The sequence below is a fragment of the Salmo salar genome, chromosome ssa04 (assembly GCF_905237065.1).
Source record: "Salmo salar chromosome ssa04, Ssal_v3.1, whole genome shotgun sequence".
Classification (NCBI taxonomy): Eukaryota; Metazoa; Chordata; class Actinopteri; order Salmoniformes; family Salmonidae; genus Salmo; species Salmo salar.
In genome coordinates, this window is record NC_059445.1 from 2530909 (window position 1) to 2551051 (window position 20143).

At 41.0% G+C, this 20143-nt stretch overlaps 7 non-coding genes across 7 annotated transcripts; all 7 read left to right on the forward strand.

Moving 5' to 3' along the window:
- Positions 1 to 2180: 2180 nt before the first annotated feature.
- On the forward strand, positions 2181 to 2344 carry LOC123742610 (U1 spliceosomal RNA). Its single transcript, XR_006769763.1, has one exon. It is a non-coding gene; the product is annotated as a U1 spliceosomal RNA (small nuclear RNA).
- A 2903-nt stretch (positions 2345 to 5247) lies between these two features.
- Positions 5248 to 5409, forward strand: LOC123742614 (U1 spliceosomal RNA). Its single transcript, XR_006769767.1, has one exon. It is a non-coding gene; the product is annotated as a U1 spliceosomal RNA (small nuclear RNA).
- A 2895-nt stretch (positions 5410 to 8304) lies between these two features.
- Positions 8305 to 8468, forward strand: LOC123742606 (U1 spliceosomal RNA). Its single transcript, XR_006769759.1, has one exon. It is a non-coding gene; the product is annotated as a U1 spliceosomal RNA (small nuclear RNA).
- A 2559-nt stretch (positions 8469 to 11027) lies between these two features.
- Positions 11028 to 11191, forward strand: LOC123742607 (U1 spliceosomal RNA). The gene has a single exon (XR_006769760.1). It is a non-coding gene; the product is annotated as a U1 spliceosomal RNA (small nuclear RNA).
- A 2564-nt stretch (positions 11192 to 13755) lies between these two features.
- On the forward strand, positions 13756 to 13919 carry LOC123742608 (U1 spliceosomal RNA). The gene has a single exon (XR_006769761.1). It is a non-coding gene; the product is annotated as a U1 spliceosomal RNA (small nuclear RNA).
- A 2568-nt stretch (positions 13920 to 16487) lies between these two features.
- On the forward strand, positions 16488 to 16651 carry LOC123742609 (U1 spliceosomal RNA). The gene has a single exon (XR_006769762.1). It is a non-coding gene; the product is annotated as a U1 spliceosomal RNA (small nuclear RNA).
- Positions 16652 to 19217: 2566 nt separating this feature from the next.
- LOC123742611 (U1 spliceosomal RNA) lies at positions 19218 to 19381 on the forward strand. Its single transcript, XR_006769764.1, has one exon. It is a non-coding gene; the product is annotated as a U1 spliceosomal RNA (small nuclear RNA).
- The last annotated feature ends 762 nt before the right edge of the window (positions 19382 to 20143 follow it).

Consider the following 20143-nt stretch of genomic DNA (forward strand, 5'->3'; position numbering starts at 1 on the left):
GTCGTGATTGGGAGTCCCATATCATCTGAAATGGAATCGGTCTATATCACCAAGGCTCATCAACTTTGTATATTGTATCCATTACCATTCCACAGATATTTCCCTGGTCAGCTATTACCATGACAACAGACATTTCCCTGGTCAACCGTTACCACGACAACAGCCATTTCCCTGGTCAACCATTACCATGACAACAGACATTTCCCTGGTCAACCATTACCATGACAACAGACATTTCCCTGGTCAACCATTACCATTCCACAGACATTTCCCTGGTCAACCATTACAATGCCACAGACATTTCCCTGGTCAACTATTCCACAGACATTTTCCTGGTCCACTTATTTCCTGATGAAGTCAGTCAAAACAGAGAAATTCTTGCCAGTATATTCCTCTATCTGTTCATAAATTACTTTTTCCAGCATCTTAGACCGCTCACTCAAAATTGATACAGGTCTGTTTTGCTGCCCTTCTTGTGGATAGGGGTCACTCTAGCATTGGCCATATACCACAAACCCCCAGAAGGGCATTATTGATATTAGAAACTGGTTACCAACTAAATTAGAACAGTAAAAATATTTGTTTTTGTCAATCTGCATTCAGGGCTCAAACCACCCAGTTTATAATTTATAATAGATCACCTGTCTGAAAAGTACTACATACTATGAGTTGCAGTAGCCTATTCAATTGGCCCAGCGTTGTCCAGGTTTGGCCGGTGTAGGCCTTCATTGTAAATAAGAATTTGTTTCTTTGGGATAGGTGGGACAGTAGCGTCCCACCTGGCCAACATCCGGTGAAATTGCAGAGCGCGAAATTCAAATTAAATTACTATAAATATTAAACTTTCATGAAATCACAAGTGCAACACATCAAAATAAAGCTTAACTTGTTGTTAATCCAGCCGCCGTGTCAGATTTCAAAAAGGCTTTACGGTGAAAGCAAACCATGCGATTATCTGAGGACAGCGCCCAGCACACAAATGCATAACAAATCGTTTTCAACCAGGGAGTTGCGACACGAAAGTCAGAAATAGCGATATAATATATGCCTTACCTTTGAAGATCTTCTGTTGGCACTCCAAAAGGTCCCAGTTACATTACAAATGGTCCTTTTGTTCGATAAAGTCCTTCTTTATATCCATAAAAACTCAGTTTAGCTGGCGCGCTTCATCAATAATCCACTCGGTTTCCTTCCTTCAAAATGCATACAAAATGAATCCCAAACGTTACCAATAAACTTATCCAAACAAGTCAATCAACGTTTATAATCAATCCTTAGGTATCCTAATACGCAAATAAACAATACAATTTAAGACTGAGAATCATTATTGTCTTTACCGGTGAAAAATACCAAAGAACACTCTCAGTCACGCACTTGGAAACACTACAGCCAAAATGGGAGCCACCTAGTAAAACTGCAATTTCTGGCTCATTTAAAAAAAAAAACAGCCTGCAACTCTTTCTAACGAGTGTTGACATCTAGTGGAGGCCCTAGGAACTGCAATCGGGCATGATTTCGCCCTTTTATAAAAGTGCCAGCCATTGAAATCAGTGGTAGGAGGATTTCTTTTGGGGGGGAGGGGGATGGTTTGTCCTCGGGGTTTCGCCTGCCATTTCAGTTCTGTTTTACTCACAGACGTTATTTTAACAGTTTTAGAAACTTTAGAGTGTTTTCTATCCATATCTACCAATGCATATCCTAGCTTCTGGGCCTGAGTAGCAGGCAGTTTACTTTGCGCATGCTTTTCATCCGGAAGTCAAAATATCGCCCCCCTATCCCTAGTAGCTACTACTGTGTCTTGTTGTTGTTGATGAAGTAGTAGGCGACTGTTTCTCCTTTATATCTGGGGTCGTATGTGATGAAACTATTCCTACAATGTCTGGAACGCTACAAAACGCTACAAAACACCAGAAATAGTTGGTGTCTTTCGGTTGGCTGTGTGAGCACGAATGTGATTTCAGCATTTCTACCGTGTTGCATGATGGGAAAAATAGTCAGACAGCGATATAATATAATAAAACAAAGTGCATCGCTTTTCCACCGCTTTGTCCGCAACTGTATTAGTAAACGTTATTAGACCCTGGTCGATATGATGTGGTATTGTCAGTAGTACAAGTGGTAACCGTTAGACAAACACCTTTGTCCTGGAATGAGTGCCCCTCTACCAACGTGTACAACTCATACTTACCTGGCAAGGGAGACACCGTGATCAAGAAGGCGGTTCACCCAGGGCGAGGCTCAGCCATTGCACTCCGGCTGTGCTGACCCCTGCGAATTTCCCAAATGTGGAAATCTCGATTGCATAATTTCTGGTAGTGGGGGACTGTGTTCGCGCTCTCCCCTGATCTTGATGTTAAAAATAATGTATAAGCTGTTATTCTGAGTTATAACTCTTTGAGTTCTGTTGACAAAGAGATTTATCATCATTTACATTTTCTTCCTTATCAGATGAATGGTTATAGAATGTAGGATATATTTAAAAGCCAACTAAGGCCTCAGAGATACATTTTGTCTTCTGATAACCACAATGTGTGTGATCTGTTATTGTAGCACTGGTGATTATTTATGCCTGTCATGTCCTGATTATGTCAAGGAAAAGGCCTACTTGTGAATGGATCATTTTGCGCCCTCAGATCTAATCTGGATTGAGGTGTTTTATTCGCTAGATAATTAAGTCATTTATAGGACCGTTTGTAATTTAAGACCACAATAAACAGGCTGCCTCACATACGGTCGTGATTGGGAGTCCCATATCATCTGAAATGGAATCGGTCTATATCACCAAGGCTCATCAACTTTGTATATTGTATCCATTACCATTCCACAGATATTTCCCTGGTCAGCTATTACCATGACAACAGACATTTCCCTGGTCAACCGTTACCACGACAACAGCCATTTCCCTGGTCAACCATTACCATGACAACAGACATTTCCCTGGTCAACCATTACCATGACAACAGACATTTCCCTGGTCAACCATTACCATGACAACAGACAATTTCCCTGGTCAACCATTACCATGACAACAGACATTTCCCTGGTCAACCATTACCATGACAACAGACATTTCCCTGGTCAACTATTACCATGACAATAGACATTTCCCTGGTTAACTGTTACCATGACAACAGACATTTCCCTGGTCAACCATTACAATGCCACAGACATTTCCCTGGTCAGCCATTACCATGACAACAGACATTTCCCTGGTCAACCATTACAATGCCACAGACATTTCCCTGGTCAGCCATTACCACTACAACAGACATTTCCCTGGTCAACCATTACCATGACAACAGACATTTCCCTGGTCAACCATTACCATTCCACAGACATTTCCCTGGTCAACCATTACAATGCCACAGACATTTCCCTGGTCAACTATTCCACAGACATTTTCCTGGTCCACTTATTTCCTGATGAAGTCAGTCAAAACAGAGAAATTCTTGCCAGTATATTCCTCTATCTGTTCATAAATTACTTTTTCCAGCATCTTAGACCGCTCACTCAAAATTGATACAGGTCTGTTTTGCTGCCCTTCTTGTGGATAGGGGTCACGCTAGCATTGGCCATATACCACAAACCCCCAGAAGGGCATTATTGATATTAGAAACTGGTTACCAACTAAATTAGAACAGTAAAAATATTTGTTTTTGTCAATCTGCATTCAGGGCTCAAACCACCCAGTTTATAATTTATAATAGATCACCTGTCTGAAAAGACTACATACTATGAGTTGCAGTAGCCTATTCAATTGGCCCAGCGTTGTCCAGGTTTGGCCGGTGTAGGCCTTCATTGTAAATAAGAATTTGTTTCTTTGGGATAGGTGGGACAGTAGCGTCCCACCTGGCCAACATCCGGTGAAATTGCAGAGCGCGAAATTCAAATTAAATTACTATAAATATTAAACTTTCATGAAATCACAAGTGCAACACATCAAAATAAAGCTTAACTTGTTGTTAATCCAGCCGCCGTGTCAGATTTCAAAAAGGCTTTACGGTGAAAGCAAACCATGCGATTATCTGAGGACAGCGCCCAGCACACAAATGCATAACAAATCATTTTCAACCAGGGAGTTGCGACACGAAAGTCAGAAATAGCGATATAATATATGCCTTACCTTTGAAGATCTTCTGTTGGCACTCCAAAAGGTCCCAGTTACATTACAAATGGTCCTTTTGTTCGATAAAGTCCTTCTTTATATCCATAAAAACTCAGTTTAGCTGGCGCGCTTCATCAATAATCCACTCGGTTTCCTTCCTTCAAAATGCATACAAAATGAATCCCAAACGTTACCAATAAACTTATCCAAACAAGTCAATCAACGTTTATAATCAATCCTTAGGTATCCTAATACGCAAATAAACAATACAATTTAAGACTGAGAATCATTATTGTCTTTACCGGTGAAAAATACCAAAGAACACTCTCAGTCACGCACTTGGAAACACTACAGCCAAAATGGGAGCCACCTAGTAAAACTGCAATTTCTGGCTCATTTAAAAAAAAAACAGCCTGCAACTCTTTCTAACGAGTGTTGACATCTAGTGGAGGCCCTAGGAACTGCAATCGGGCACGATTTCGCCCTTTTATAAAAGTGCCAGCCATTGAAATCAGTGGTAGGAGGATTTCTTTTTGGGGGAGGGGGATGGTTTGTCCTCGGGGTTTCGCCTGCCATTTCAGTTCTGTTTTACTCACAGACGTTATTTTAACAGTTTTAGAAACTTTAGAGTGTTTTCTATCCATATCTACCAATGCATATCCTAGCTTCTGGGCCTGAGTAGCAGGCAGTTTACTTTGCGCATGCTTTTCATCCGGAAGTCAAAATATCGCCCCCTATCCCTAGTAGCTACTACTGTGTCTTGTTGTTGTTGATGAAGTAGTAGGCGACTGTTTCTCCTTTATATCTGGGGTCGTATGTGATGAAACTATTCCTACAATGTCTGGAACGCTACAAAACGCTACAAAACACCAGAAATAGTTGGTGTCTTTCGGTTGGCTGTGTGAGCACGAATGTGATTTCAGCATTTCTACCGTGTTGCATGATGGGAAAAATAGTCAGACAGCGATATAATATAATAAAACAAAGTGCATCGCTTTTCCACCGCTTTGTCCGCAACTGTATTAGTAAACGTTATTAGACCCTGGTCGATATGATGTGGTATTGTCAGTAGTACAAGTGGTAACCGTTAGACAAACACCTTTGTCCTGGAATGAGTGCCCCTCTACCAACGTGTACAACTCATACTTACCTGGCAAGGGAGACACCGTGATCAAGAAGGCGGTTCACCCAGGGCGAGGCTCAGCCATTGCACTCCGGCTGTGCTGACCCCTGCGAATTTCCCAAATGTGGAAATCTCGATTGCATAATTTCTGGTAGTGGGGGACTGCGTTCGCTCTCCCCTGATCTTGATGTTAAAAATAATGTATAAGCTGTTATTCCGAGTTATAACTCTTTGAGTTCTGTTGACAAAGAGATTTATCATCATTTACATTTTCTTCCTTATCAGATGAATGGTTATAGAATGTAGGATATATTTAAAAGCCAACTAAGGCCTCAGAGATACATTTTGTCTTCTGATAACCACAATGTGTGTGATCTGTTATTGTAGCACTGGTGATTATTTATGCCTGTCATGTCCTGATTATGTCAAGGAAAAGGCCTACTTGTGAATGGATCATTTTGCGCCCTCAGATCTAATCTGGATTGAGGTGTTTTATTCGCTAGATAATTAAGTCATTTATAGGACCGTTTGTAATTTAAGACCACAATAAACAGGCTGCCTCACATACGGTCGTGATTGGGAGTCCCATATCATCTGAAATGGAATCGGTCTATATCACCAAGGCTCATCAACTTTGTATATTGTATCCATTACCATTCCACAGATATTTCCCTGGTCAGCTATTACCATGACAACAGACATTTCCCTGGTCAACCGTTACCACGACAACAGCCATTTCCCTGGTCAACCATTACCATGACAACAGACATTTCCCTGGTCAACCATTACCATGACAACAGACATTTCCCTGGTCAACCATTACCATGACAACAGACAATTTCCCTGGTCAACCATTACCATGACAACAGACATTTCCCTGGTCAACCATTACCATGCCACAGACATTTCCCTGGTCAACTATTACCATGACAACAGACATTTCCCTGGTTAACTGTTACCATGACAACAGACATTTCCCTGCTCAACCATTACAATGCCACAGACATTTCCCTGGTCAGCCATTACCATGACAACAGACATTTCCCTGGTCAACCATTACAATGCCACAGACATTTCCCTGGTCAGCCGTTACCATCAACAGACATTTCCCTGGTCAACCATTACATGACAACAGACATTTCCCTGGTCAACCATTACCATTCCACAGACATTTCCCTGGTCAACCATTACAATGCCACAGACATTTCCCTGGTCAACTATTCCACAGACATTTTCCTGGTCCACTTATTTCCTGATGAAGTCAGTCAAAACAGAGAAATTCTTGCCAGTATATTCCTCTATCTGTTCATAAATTACTTTTTCCAGCATCTTAGACCGCTCACTCAAAATTGATACAGGTCTGTTTTGCTGCCCTTCTTGTGGATAGGGGTCACGCTAGCATTGGCCATATACCACAAACCCCCAGAAGGGCATTATTGATATTAGAAACTGGTTACCAACTAAATTAGAACAGTAAAAATATTTGTTTTTGTCAATCTGCATTCAGGGCTCAAACCACCCAGTTTATAATTTATAATAGATCACCTGTCTGAAAAGTAACATACTATGAGTTGCAGTAGCCTATTCAATTGGCCCAGCGTTGTCCAGGTTTGGCCGGTGTAGGCCTTCATTGTAAATAAGAATTTGTTTCTTTGGGATAGGTGGGACAGTAGCGTCCCACCTGGCCAACATCCGGTGAAATTGCAGAGCGCGAAATTCAAATTAAATTACTATAAATATTAAACATTCATGAAATCACAAGTGCAACACATCAAAATAAAGCTTAACTTGTTGTTAATCCAGCCGCCGTGTCAGATTTCAAAAAGGCTTTACGGTGAAAGCAAACCATGCGATTATCTGAGGACAGCGCCCAGCACACAAATGCATAACAAATCATTTTCAACCAGGGAGTTGCGACACGAAAGTCAGAAATAGCGATATAATATATGCCTTACCTTTGAAGATCTTCTGTTGGCACTCCAAAAGGTCCCAGTTACATTACAAATGGTCCTTTTGTTCGATAAAGTCCTTCTTTATATCCATAAAAACTCAGTTTAGCTGGCGCGCTTCATCAATAATCCACTCGGTTTCCTTCCTTCAAAATGCATACAAAATGAATCCCAAACGTTACCAATAAACTTATCCAAACAAGTCAATCAACGTTTATAATCAATCCTTAGGTATCCTAATACGCAAATAAACAATACAATTTAAGACTGAGAATCATTATTGTCTTTACCGGTGAAAAATACCAAAGAACACTCTCAGTCACGCACTTGGAAACACTACAGCCAAAATGGGAGCCACCTAGTAAAACTGCAATTTCTGGCTCATTTTAAAAAAAAAACAGCCTGCAACTCTTTCTAACGAGTGTTGACATCTAGTGGAAGCCCTAGGAACTGCAATCGGGCACGATTTCGCCCTTTTATAAAAGTGCCAGCCATTGAAATCAGTGGTAGGAGGATTTCTTTTGGGGGGGGAGGGGGATGGTTTGTCCTCGGGGTTTCGCCTGCCATTTCAGTTCTGTTTTACTCACAGACGTTATTTTAACAGTTTTAGAAACTTTAGAGTGTTTTCTATCCATATCTACCAATGCATATCCTAGCTTCTGGGCCTGAGTAGCAGGCAGTTTACTTTGCGCATGCTTTTCATCCGGAAGTCAAAATATCGCCCCCTATCCCTAGTAGCTACTACTGTGTCTTGTTGTTGTTGATGAAGTAGTAGGCGACTGTTTCTCCTTTATATCTGGGGTCGTATGTGATGAAACTATTCCTACAATGTCTGGAGCCAACGCTACAAAACACCAGAAATAGTTGGTGTCTTTCGGTTGGCTGTGTGAGCACGAATGTGATTTCAGCATTTCTACCGTGTTGCATGATGGGAAAAATAGTCAGACAGCGATATAATATAATAAAACAAAGTGCATCGCTTTTCCACCGCTTTGTCCGCAACTGTATTAGTAAACGTTATTAGACCCTGGTCGATATGATGTGGTATTGTCAGTAGTACAAGTGGTAACCGTTAGACAAACACCTTTGTCCTGGAATGAGTGCCCCTCTACCAACGTGTACAACTCATACTTACCTGGCAAGGGAGACACCGTGATCAAGAAGGCGGTTCACCCAGGGCGAGGCTCAGCCATTGCACTCCGGCTGTGCTGACCCCTGCGAATTTCCCAAATGTGGAAATCTCGATTGCATAATTTCTGGTAGTGGGGGACTGCGTTCGCGCTCTCCCCTGATCTTGATGTTAAAAATAATGTATAAGCTGGTATTCTGAGTTATAACTCTTTGAGTTCTGTTGACAAAGAGATTTATCATCATTTACATTTTCTTCCTTATCAGATGAATGGTTATAGAATGTAGGATATATTTAAAAGCCAACTAAGGCCTCAGAGATACATTTTGTCTTCTGATAACCACAATGTGTGTGATCTGTTATTGTAGCACTGGTGATTATTTATGCCTGTCATGTCCTGATTATGTCAAGGAAAAGGCCTACTTGTGAATGGATCATTTTGCGCCCTCAGATCTAATCTGGATTGAGGTGTTTTATTCGCTAGATAATTAAGTCATTTATAGGACCGTTTGTAATTTAAGACCACAATAAACAGGCTGCCTCACATACGGTCGTGATTGGGAGTCCCATATCATCTGAAATGGAATCGGTCTATATCACCAAGGCTCATCAACTTTGTATATTGTATCCATTACCATTCCACAGATATTTCCCTGGTCAGCTATTACCATGACAACAGACATTTCCCTGGTATCACGACAACAGCCATTTCCCTGGTCAACCATTACCATGACAACAGACATTTCCCTGGTCAACCATTACCATGACAACAGACATTTCCCTGGTCAACCATTACCATTCCACAGACATTTCCCTGGTCAACCATTACAATGCCACAGACATTTCCCTGGTCAACTATTCCACAGACATTTTCCTGGTCCACTTATTTCCTGATGAAGTCAGTCAAAACAGAGAAATTCTTGCCAGTATATTCCTCTATCTGTTCATAAATTACTTTTTCCAGCATCTTAGACCGCTCACTCAAAATTGATACAGGTCTGTTTTGCTGCCCTTCTTGTGGATAGGGGTCACTCTAGCATTGGCCATATACCACAAACCCCCAGAAGGGCATTATTGATATTAGAAACTGGTTACCAACTAAATTAGAACAGTAAAAATATTTGTTTTTGTCAATCTGCATTCAGGGCTCAAACCACCCAGTTTATAATTTATAATAGATCACCTGTCTGAAAAGTACTACATACTATGAGTTGCAGTAGCCTATTCAATTGGCCCAGCGTTGTCCAGGTTTGGCCGGTGTAGGCCTTCATTGTAAATAAGAATTTGTTTCTTTGGGATAGGTGGGACAGTAGCGTCCCACCTGGCCAACATCCGGTGAAATTGCAGAGCGCGAAATTCAAATTAAATTACTATAAATATTAAACTTTCATGAAATCACAAGTGCAACACATCAAAATAAAGCTTAACTTGTTGTTAATCCAGCCGCCGTGTCAGATTTCAAAAAGGCTTTACGGTGAAAGCAAACCATGCGATTATCTGAGGACAGCGCCCAGCACACAAATGCATAACAAATCATTTTCAACCAGGGAGTTGCGACACGAAAGTCAGAAATAGCGATATAATATATGCCTTACCTTTGAAGATCTTCTGTTGGCACTCCAAAAGGTCCCAGTTACATTACAAATGGTCCTTTTGTTCGATAAAGTCCTTCTTTATATCCATAAAAACTCAGTTTAGCTGGCGCGCTTCATCAATAATCCACTCGGTTTCCTTCCTTCAAAATGCATACAAAATTAATCCCAAACGTTACCAATAAACTTATCCAAACAAGTCAATCAACGTTTATAATCAATCCTTAGGTATCCTAATACGCAAATAAACAATACAATTTAAGACTGAGAATCATTATTGTCTTTACCGGTGAAAAATACCAAAGAACACTCTCAGTCACGCACTTGGAAACACTACAGCCAAAATGGGAGCCACCTAGTAAAACTGCAATTTCTGGCTCATTTAAAAAAAAAACAGCCTGCAACTCTTTCTAACGAGTGTTGACATCTAGTGGAAGCCCTAGGAACTGCAATCGGGCACGATTTCGCCCTTTTATAAAAGTGCCAGCCATTGAAATCAGTGGTAGGAGGATTTCTTTTGGGGGGGAGGGGGATGGTTTGTCCTCGGGGTTTCGCCTGCCATTTCAGTTCTGTTTTACTCACAGACGTTATTTTAACAGTTTTAGAAACTTTAGAGTGTTTTCTATCCATATCTACCAATGCATATCCTAGCTTCTGGGCCTGAGTAGCAGGCAGTTTACTTTGCGCATGCTTTTCATCCGGAAGTCAAAATATCGCCCCCCTATCCCTAGTAGCTACTACTGTGTCTTGTTGTTGTTGATGAAGTAGTAGGCGACTGTTTCTCCTTTATATCTGGGGTCGTATGTGATGAAACTATTCCTACAATGTCTGGAACGCTACAAAACGCTACAAAACACCAGAAATAGTTGGTGTCTTTCGGTTGGCTGTGTGAGCACGAATGTGATTTCAGCATTTCTACCGTGTTGCATGATGGGAAAAATAGTCAGACAGCGATATAATATAATAAAACAAAGTGCATCGCTTTTCCACCGCTTTGTCCGCAACTGTATTAGTAAACGTTATTAGACCCTGGTCGATATGATGTGGTATTGTCAGTAGTACAAGTGGTAACCGTTAGACAAACACCTTTGTCCTGGAATGAGTGCCCCTCTACCAACGTGTACAACTCATACTTACCTGGCAAGGGAGACACCGTGATCAAGAAGGCGGTTCACCCAGGGCGAGGCTCAGCCATTGCACTCCGGCTGTGCTGACCCCTGCGAATTTCCCAAATGTGGAAATCTCGATTGCATAATTTCTGGTAGTGGGGGACTGCGTTCGCGCTCTCCCCTGATCTTGATGTTAAAAATAATGTATAAGCTGGTATTCTGAGTTATAACTCTTTGAGTTCTGTTGACAAAGAGATTTATCATCATTTACATTTTCTTCCTTATCAGATGAATGGTTATAGAATGTAGGATATATTTAAAAGCCAACTAAGGCCTCAGAGATACATTTTGTCTTCTGATAACCACAATGTGTGTGATCTGTTATTGTAGCACTGGTGATTATTTATGCCTGTCATGTCCTGATTATGTCAAGGAAAAGGCCTACTTGTGAATGGATCATTTTGCGCCCTCAGATCTAATCTGGATTGAGGTGTTTTATTCGCTAGATAATTAAGTCATTTATAGGACCGTTTGTAATTTAAGACCACAATAAACAGGCTGCCTCACATACGGTCGTGATTGGGAGTCCCATATCATCTGAAATGGAATCGGTCTATATCACCAAGGCTCATCAACTTTGTATATTGTATCCATTACCATTCCACAGATATTTCCCTGGTCAGCTATTACCATGACAACAGACATTTCCCTGGTCAACCGTTACCACGACAACAGCCATTTCCCTGGTCAACCATTACCATGACAACAGACATTTCCCTGGTCAACCATTACCATGACAACAGACATTTCCCTGGTCAACCATTACCATTCCACAGACATTTCCCTGGTCAACCATTACAATGCCACAGACATTTCCCTGGTCAACTATTCCACAGACATTTTCCTGGTCCACTTATTTCCTGATGAAGTCAGTCAAAACAGAGAAATTCTTGCCAGTATATTCCTCTATCTGTTCATAAATTACTTTTTCCAGCATCTTAGACCGCTCACTCAAAATTGATACAGGTCTGTTTTGCTGCCCTTCTTGTGGATAGGGGTCACTCTAGCACTGGCCATATACCACAAACCCCCAGAAGGGCATTATTGATATTAGAAACTGGTTACCAACTAAATTAGAACAGTAAAAATATTTGTTTTTGTCAATCTGCATTCAGGGCTCAAACCACCCAGTTTATAATTTATAATAGATCACCTGTCTGAAAAGTACTACATACTATGAGTTGCAGTAGCCTATTCAATTGGCCCAGCGTTGTCCAGGTTTGGCCGGTGTAGGCCTTCATTGTAAATAAGAATTTGTTTCTTTGGGATAGGTGGGACAGTAGCGTCCCACCTGGCCAACATCCGGTGAAATTGCAGAGCGCGAAATTCAAATTAAATTACTATAAATATTAAACTTTCATGAAATCACAAGTGCAACACATCAAAATAAAGCTTAACTTGTTGTTAATCCAGCCGCCGTGTCAGATTTCAAAAAGGCTTTACGGTGAAAGCAAACCATGCGATTATCTGAGGACAGCGCCCAGCACACAAATGCATAACAAATCATTTTCAACCAGGGAGTTGCGACACGAAAGTCAGAAATAGCGATATAATATATGCCTTACCTTTGAAGATCTTCTGTTGGCACTCCAAAAGGTCCCAGTTACATTACAAATGGTCCTTTTGTTCGATAAAGTCCTTCTTTATATCCATAAAAACTCAGTTTAGCTGGCGCGCTTCATCAATAATCCACTCGGTTTCCTTCCTTCAAAATGCATACAAAATTAATCCCAAACGTTACCAATAAACTTATCCAAACAAGTCAATCAACGTTTATAATCAATCCTTAGGTATCCTAATACGCAAATAAACAATACAATTTAAGACTGAGAATCATTATTGTCTTTACCGGTGAAAAATACCAAAGAACACTCTCAGTCACGCACTTGGAAACACTACAGCCAAAATGGGAGCCACCTAGTAAAAGTGCAATTTCTGGCTCATTTAAAAAAAAAACAGCCTGCAACTCTTTCTAACGAGTGTTGACATCTAGTGGAGGCCCTAGGAACTGCCATCGGGCATGATTTCGCCCTTTTATAAAAGTGCCAGCCATTGAAATCAGTGTTAGGAGGATTTCTTTTGGGGGAGGGGGATGGTTTGTCCTCGGGGTTTCGCCTGCCATTTCAGTTCTGTTTTACTCACAGACGTTATTTTAACAGTTTTAGAAACTTTAGAGTGTTTTCTATCCATATCTACCAATGCATATCCTAGCTTCTGGGCCTGAGTAGCAGGCAGTTTACTTTGCGCATGCTTTTCATCCGGAAGTCAAAATATCGCCCCCTATCCCTAGTAGCTACTACTGTGTCTTGTTGTTGTTGATGAAGTAGTAGGCGACTGTTTCTCCTTTATATCTGGGGTCGTATGTGATGAAACTATTCCTACAATGTCTGGAACGCTACAAAACGCTACAAAACACCAGAAATAGTTGGTGTCTTTCGGTTGGCTGTGTGAGCACGAATGTGATTTCAGCATTTCTACCGTGTTGCATGATGGGAAAAATAGTCAGACAGCGATATAATATAATAAAACAAAGTGCATCGCTTTTCCACCGCTTTGTCCGCAACTGTATTAGTAAACGTTATTAGACCCTGGTCGATATGATGTGGTATTGTCAGTAGTACAAGTGGTAACCGTTAGACAAACACCTTTGTCCTGGAATGAGTGCCCCTCTACCAACGTGTACAACTCATACTTACCTGGCAAGGGAGACACCGTGATCAAGAAGGCGGTTCACCCAGGGCGAGGCTCAGCCATTGCACTCCGGCTGTGCTGACCCCTGCGAATTTCCCAAATGTGGAAATCTCGATTGCATAATTTCTGGTAGTGGGGGACTGCGTTCGCGCTCTCCCCTGATCTTGATGTTAAAAATAATGTATAAGCTGGTGTTCTGAGTTATAACTCTTTGAGTTCTGTTGACAAAGAGATTTATCATCATTTACATTTTCTTCCTTATCAGATGAATGGTTATAGAATGTAGGATATATTTAAAAGCCAACTAAGGCCTCAGAGATACATTTTGTCTTCTGATAACCACAATGTGTGTGATCTGTTATTGTAGCACTGGTGATTATTTATGCCTGTCATGTCCTGATTATGTCAAGGAAAAGGCCGACTTGTGAATGGATCATTTTGCGCCCTCAGATCTAATCTGGATTGAGGTGTTTTATTCGCTAGATAATTAAGTCATTTATAGGACCGTTTGTAATTTAAGACCACAATAAACAGGCTGCCTCACATACGGTCGTGATTGGGAGTCCCATATCATCTGAAATGGAATCGGTCTATATCACCAAGGCTCATCAACTTTGTATATTGTATCCATTACCATTCCACAGATATTTCCCTGGTCAGCTATTACCATGACAACAGACATTTCCCTGGTCAACCGTTACCACGACAACAGCCATTTCCCTGGTCAACCATTACCATGACAACAGACATTTCCCTGGTCAACCATTACCATGACAACAGACATTTCCCTGGTCAACCATTACCATTCCACAGACATTTCCCTGGTCAACCATTACAATGCCACAGACATTTCCCTGGTCAACTATTCCTAACAGACATTTTCCTGGTCCACTTATTTCCTGATGAAGTCAGTCAAAACAGAGAAATTCTTGCCAGTATATTCCTCTATCTGTTCATAAATTACTTTTTCCAGCATCTTAGACCGCTCACTCAAAATTGATACAGGTCTGTTTTGCTGCCCTTCTTGTGGATAGGGGTCACTCTAGCACTGGCCATATACCACAAACCCCCAGAAGGGCATTATTGATATTAGAAACTGGTTACCAACTAAATTAGAACAGTAAAAATATTTGTTTTTGTCAATCTGCATTCAGGGCTCAAACCACCCAGTTTATAATTTATAATAGATCACCTGTCTGAAAAGTACTACATACTATGAGTTGCAGTAGCCTATTCAATTGGCCCAGCGTTGTCCAGGTTTGGCCGGTGTAGGCCTTCATTGTAAATAAGAATTTGTTTCTTTGGGATAGGTGGGACAGTAGCGTCCCACCTGGCCAACATCCGGTGAAATTGCAGAGCGCGAAATTCAAATTAAATTACTATAAATATTAAACTTTCATGAAATCACAAGTGCAACACATCAAAATAAAGCTTAACTTGTTGTTAATCCAGCCGCCGTGTCAGATTTCAAAAAGGCTTTACGGTGAAAGCAAACCATGCGATTATCTGAGGACAGCGCCCAGCACACAAATGCATAACAAATCATTTTCAACCAGGGAGTTGCGACACGAAAGTCAGAAATAGCGATATAATATATGCCTTACCTTTGAAGATCTTCTGTTGGCACTCCAAAAGGTCCCAGTTACATTACAAATGGTCCTTTTGTTCGATAAAGTCCTTCTTTATATCCATAAAAACTCAGTTTAGCTGGCGCGCTTCATCAATAATCCACTCGGTTTCCTTCCTTCAAAATGCATACAAAATTAATCCCAAACGTTACCAATAAACTTATCCAAACAAGTCAATCAACGTTTATAATCAATCCTTAGGTATCCTAATACGCAAATAAACAATACAATTTAAGACTGAGAATCATTATTGTCTTTACCGGTGAAAAATACCAAAGAACACTCTCAGTCACGCACTTGGAAACACTACAGCCAAAATGGGAGCCACCTAGTAAAACTGCAATTTCTGGCTCATTTTAAAAAAAAACAGCCTGCAACTCTTTCTAACGAGTGTTGACATCTAGTGGAGGCCCTAGGAACTGCAATCGGGCATGATTTCGCCCTTTTATAAAAGTGCCAGCCATTGAAATCAGTGTTAGGAGGATTTCTTTTGGGGGGAGGGGGATGGTTTGTCCTCGGGGTTTCGCCTGCCATTTCAGTTCTGTTTTACTCACAGACGTTATTTTAACAGTTTTAGAAACTTTAGAGTGTTTTCTATCCATATCTACCAATGCATATCCTAGCTTCTGGGCCTGAGTAGCAGGCAGTTTACTTTGCGCATGCTTTTCATCCGGAAGTCAAAATATCGCCCCCCTATCCCTAGTAGCTACTACTGTGTCTTGTTGTTGTTGATGAAGTAGTAGGCGACTGTTTCTCCTTTATATCTGGGGTCGTATGTGATGAAACTATTCCTACAATGTCTGGAACGCTACAAAACGCTACAAAACACCAGAAATAGTTGGTGTCTTTCGGTTGGCTGTGTGAGCACGAATGTGATTTCAGCATTTCTACCGTGTTGCATGATGGGAAAAATAGTCAGACAGCGATATAATATAATAAAACAAAGTGCATCGCTTTTCCACCGCTTTGTCCGCAACTGTATTAGTAAACGTTATTAGACCCTGGTCGATATGATGTGGTATTGTCAGTAGTACAAGTGGTAACCGTTAGACAAACACCTTTGTCCTGGAATGAGTGCCCCTCTACCAACATGTACAACTCATACTTACCTGGCAAGGGAGACACCGTGATCAAGAAGGCGGTTCACCCAGGGCGAGGCTCAGCCATTGCACTCCGGCTGTGCTGACCCCTGCGAATTTCCCAAATGTGGAAATCTCGATTGCATAATTTCTGGTAGTGGGGGACTGCGTTCGCGCTCTCCCCTGATCTTGATGTTAAAAATAATGTATAAGCTGGTGTTCTGAGTTATAACTCTTTGAGTTCTGTTGACAAAGAGATTTATCATCATTTACATTTTCTTCCTTATCAGATGAATGGTTATAGAATGTAGGATATATTTAAAAGCCAACTAAGGCCTCAGAGATACATTTTGTCTTCTGATAACCACAATGTGTGTGATCTGTTATTGTAGCACTGGTGATTATTTATGCCTGTCATGTCCTGATTATGTCAAGGAAAAGGCCGACTTGTGAATGGATCATTTTGCGCCCTCAGATCTAATCTGGATTGAGGTGTTTTATTCGCTAGATAATTAAGTCATTTATAGGACCGTTTGTAATTTACGACCACAATAAACAGGCTGCCTCACATACGGTCGTGATTGGGAGTCCCATATCATCTGAAATGGAATCGGTCTATATCACCAAGGCTCATCAACTTTGTATATTGTATCCATTACCATTCCACAGATATTTCCCTGGTCAGCTATTACCATGACAACAGACATTTCCCTGGTCAACCGTTACCACGACAACAGCCATTTCCCTGGTCAACCATTACCATGACAACAGACATTTCCCTGGTCAACCATTACCATGACAACAGACATTTCCCTGGTCAACCATTACCATTCCACAGACATTTCCCTGGTCAACCATTACAATGCCACAGACATTTCCCTGGTCAAATATTCCACAGACATTTTCCTGGTCCACTTATTTCCTGATGAAGTCAGTCAAAACAGAGAAATTCTTGCCAGTATATTCCTCTATCTGTTCATAAATTACTTTTTCCAGCATCTTAGACCGCTCTCTCAAAATTGATACAGGTCTGTTTTGCTGCCCTTCTTGTGGATAGGGGTCACTCTAGCATTGGCCATATACCACAAACCCCCAGAAGGGCATTATTGATATTAGAAACTGGTTACCAACTAAATTAGAACAGTAAAAATATTTGTTTTTGTCAATCTGCATTCAGGGCTCAAACCACCCAGTTTATAATTTATAATAGATCACCTGTCTGAAAAGTACTACATACTATGAGTTGCAGTAGCCTATTCAATTGGCCCAGCGTTGTCCAGGTTTGGCCGGTGTAGGCCTTCATTGTAAATAAGAATTTGTTTCTTTGGGATAGGTGGGACAGTAGCGTCCCACCTGGCCAACATCCGGTGAAATTGCAGAGCGCGAAATTCAAATTAAATTACTATAAATATTAAACATTCATGAAATCACAAGTGCAACACATCAAAATAAAGCTTAAATTGTTGTTAATCCAGCCGCCGTGTCAGATTTCAAAAAGGCTTTACGGTGAAAGCAAACCATGCGATTATCTGAGGACAGCGCCCAGCACACAAATGCATAACAAATCGTTTTCAACCAGGGAGTTGCGACACGAAAGTCAGAAATAGCGATATAATATATGCCTTACCTTTGAAGATCTTCTGTTGGCACTCCAAAAGGTCCCAGTTACATTACAAATGGTCCTTTTGTTCGATAAAGTCCTTCTTTATATCCATAAAAACTCAGTTTAGCTGGCGCGCTTCATCAATAATCCACTCGGTTTCCTTCCTTCAAAATGCATACAAAATGAATCCCAAACGTTACCAATAAACTTATCCAAACAAGTCAATCAACGTTTATAATCAATCCTTAGGTATCCTAATACGCAAATAAACAATACAATTTAAGACTGAGAATCATTATTGTCTTTACCGCTGAAAAATACCAAAGAACACTCTCAGTCACGCACTTGGAAACACTACAGCCAAAATGGGAGCCACCTAGTAAAACTGCAATTTCTGGCTCATTAAAAAAAAAAACAGCCTGCAACTCTTTCTAACGAGTGTTGACATCTAGTGGAGGCCCTAGGAACTGCAATCGGGCATGATTTCGCCCTTTTATAAAAGTGCCAGCCATTGAAATCAGTGGTAGGAGGATTTCTTTTTGGGGGAGGGGGGATGGTTTGTCCTCGGGGTTTCGCCTGCCATTTCAGTTCTGTTTTACTCACAGACGTTATTTTAACAGTTTTAGAAACTTTAGAGTGTTTTCTATCCATATCTACCAATGCATATCCTAGCTTCTGGGCCTGAGTAGCAGGCAGTTTACTTTGCGCATGCTTTTCATCCGGAAGTCAAAATATCGCCCCCTATCCCTAGTAGCTACTACTGTGTCTTGTTGTTGTTGATGAAGTAGTAGGCGACTGTTTCTCCTTTATATCTGGGGTCGTATGTGATGAAACTATTCCTACAATGTCTGGAACGCTACAATACGCTACAAAACACCAGAAATAGTTGGTGTCTTTCGGTGGGCTGTGTGAGCACGAATGTGATTTCAGCATTTCTACCGTGTTGCATGATGGGAAAAATAGTCAGACAGCGATATAATATAATAAAACAAAGTGCATCGCTTTTCCACCGCTTTGTCCGCAACTGTATTAGTAAACGTTATTAGACCCTGGTCGATATGATGTGGTATTGTCAGTAGTACAAGTGGTAACCGTTAGACAAACACCTTTGTCCTGGAATGAGTGCCCCTCTACCAACGTGTACAACTCATACTTACCTGGCAAGGGAGACACCGTGATCAAGAAGGCGGTTCACCCAGGGCGAGGCTCAGCCATTGCACTCCGGCTGTGCTGACCCCTGCGAATTTCCCAAATGTGGAAATCTCGATTGCATAATTTCTGGTAGTGGGGGACTGTGTTCGCGCTCTCCCCTGATCTTGATGTTAAAAATAATGTATAAGCTGTTATTCTGAGTTATAACTCTTTGAGTTCTGTTGACAAAGAGATTTATCATCATTTACATTTTCTTCCTTATCAGATGAATGGTTATAGAATGTAGGATATATTTAAAAGCCAACTAAGGCCTCAGAGATACATTTTGTCTTCTGATAACCACAATGTGTGTGATCTGTTATTGTAGCACTGGTGATTATTTATGCCTGTCATGTCCTGATTATGTCAAGGAAAAGGCCTACTTGTGAATGGATCATTTTGCGCCCTCAGATCTAATCTGGATTGAGGTGTTTTATTTGCTAGATAATTAAGTCATTTATAGGACCGTTTGTAATTTAAGACCACAATAAACAGGCTGCCTCACATACGGTCGTGATTGGGAGTCCCATATCATCTGAAATGGAATCGGTCTATATCACCAAGGCTCATCAACTTTGTATATTGTATCCATTACCATTCCACAGATATTTCCCTGGTCAGCTATTACCATGACAACAGACATTTCCCTGGTCAACCATTACCATGACAACAGACAATTTCCCTGGTCAACCATTACCATGACAACAGACATTTCCCTGGTCAACCATTACCATGCCACAGACATTTCCCTGGTCAACTATTACCATGACAACAGACATTTCCCTGGTTAACTGTTACCATGACAACAGACATTTCCCTGCTCAATCATTCCCATTCCACAGACATTTCCCTGGTCATCCATTACCATGACAACAGACATTTCC